Consider the following 2,628-nt stretch of genomic DNA (forward strand, 5'->3'; position numbering starts at 1 on the left):
TATGACAAGTCAAAACAATAGAGTGTCTAAATTGACACAAATGTACATGTACATCTAAATGCATGTTATAAATAAATTGAGCTGACACAACCTCATGAGTTGCTCCATGCCTTCTTCACTTTCTGTGCAGAAAAGATAATGCCCTTGGTATAAATTGTTATGCACGATATTTTTTTTTTTAATCAAATCATATTTTAAAACGTACACAAAAGTAGAGACCTATACTGTATAACTTTTGTTGCTTTATTTATTGTTTAATTTTTTCCCTAAAATCTAGATCTGTTTTAAAATAGCAATCTTAGTCAGGCAAATCCTAAAATATTATACTTACCGAGATATCACACCCTGATTCATGCATGAAGACAATAAAATTCGCCGTCTTCTGCAGACGGTCCTTTGGATGAGACCGTATAAACCAATAAAGATCCCTCTCTGCTCAATCAGAAAGATTTTCTTACACTAAATATCAAGAAGTCAGATTGTTCAACTTATGGTCAATTATTTTTCTGCATGAAATTTTCAAAGTATTAGCATTCAGGTAATGGTAAACCTTCCATTTTATTCAAATCAGTTGAACACTTTCAGAAAAGAATTCAACTCCTAATGGTCAACTGTTTTCACGTTATCAGTTACATTTTCGACTAGTTGACTGCTAGTTAACGACTTTTGACGTTTAACTACACCATTCCGTATGGGTTCTATTTAAAAGCAGATTTTTAATTAAGATATTGAACTGAATATTCGCAGACAAGTCCCACTTTAAGATTACCTTCTTGATGCATCTGACATGATCTGGATGAGTGTTTTTATCTGTTAAGAAGTAACTTTTAGATTCAAAAACCCATTGATTCATCTTTAAGAAAGTTCTTAATTTGTTATCATTGTAAGTTAAATGGACTTGTAAGCAAATAAAATGTGTCATTGAATCAAATGCTGGCTGGCGTTTTTCATACTCATTGTTAGGCTATTATTTACACTCTCAGTTATGCATACCCTATCTTCTGAACTCGATTTTATAAATGAACCATGCGTCGGACATTATGATATCCCTTGTAGAATAATAAAATCAATGTTGCCCTTAACCCCATATCAATATTTGTACATTGTATGATATAACTAAGGTCGACATGCTGATTCTGATGCTATATTTAGAATATAATTAAGGTTTAGAAAAAAAATTATATGTATGCATTGATCCATAGAACAAATTTTATGAGTTTTCATGTCGGCTAGAAAGTCATTATTAAAGAAGTCTCCTTATTGTGAAAAATTCACAACTAGAGATGATGTATATAGAATAAAAAACACCTTCCTGAAAGATCTTTATTTTATTGTTGTTGTTTTTTTTATTTCATTGCAAGAACATGGGTAGAATTACATTTTATCATTTTTGTAAGGATGGGGGTTAATTTGTACAATTTTTGTTCAAGTTCTCAATGGAAATTATTACGTTTTTTCATGAATGGCAGATTTTTGGATGTTTATTTCATGCAGAAATAAGTTTTGAAGCATGGAATAAGTTTTAGGTAATATGAATTTTAAATCAATGAGATATTTTTTATCGCACTTTTTAATCTACACTTCCGTCCTTAATTATTTGTACAATTGGTCCATTGTAAACATGTCTGACGAGAGACATTAAATAAAGTCGCTGTACATGGCAACAGGCATACTTCTCATTTTTATAATCTAAAGAAAAGAAAGGTGAAATATGGTAAAGTGGAATATGCAGCAAACCGAATATACATTGAACGTCGATTTTTTACATACATGTGGCATCGGGATCACAATATGAGACCTGTTTTTGAGTAGAAATTTCAATCTCTGATTTATGTAGGTTTAAGTATGATATTTTACCTTTCCTGAATGTTTTGTGTATCTTGATGCATACAACTATTCCATGTGGTCAAGAGTAAAATACACGTATGATAATATTATATTAAGGACAGTGATCAAAAAAGAAATTGAAAATATTATGTTTTTATTCATAAAATGAAAAGGTTTCATCTCGTAGATTTTTTTATTTGAAGTTGCATAAAACTGGAAGTAAAAAATTATATGTAAAGAATAATAAGGATGGTTTCAGAAGGGTAAGATTTGAACGTCACAGAAGGTTTACAATTTTGTCATATTCTAGAAATTCATTTTCTGCATCTTTTGCAATGAAATTAGGTAAAAAAAAATATATAAACTAGTCTAGGCATCCCATTTTTTGTTTTTATCATCTGTCCTTGAACTCAGGAATTAAAAGAATGGTTATGCGTTGTATTTTGATTATTTCGAAAGATTGATGATATCTTGGTGTTTGACTTTTGATTCTTTGATTTATGAAAGTGTTGACAAAAATAATGTTAAAAACAATGTGGCATTTCAGGTTTCAAATTTAAAAAAAACTTAAATCATCTGATACTCCAGGCAGTAAAAATAATAAAATACCCAATTAAAGAGACAATATTTGATATCTGTTCAAAAAATATATCATTTCTATTTAATAATGAAAATAAACAAAAAATTATGTTCTATGAAAAGAAATCATATACATGGGATCAGAATTGAAGTTGTGAGTAAAACTGATTCATGAATTAATTTTTTTTTAATTCTACTTTGGGTAATGGACTTTAATAGCAA

This window comes from Saccostrea cucullata, unplaced genomic scaffold (assembly GCF_032062105.1).
Source record: "Saccostrea cucullata isolate Sc308-1 unplaced genomic scaffold, CSIRO_AGI_Scuc_v1 ctg7928, whole genome shotgun sequence".
Lineage (NCBI taxonomy): Eukaryota > Metazoa > Mollusca > Bivalvia > Ostreida > Ostreidae > Saccostrea > Saccostrea cuccullata.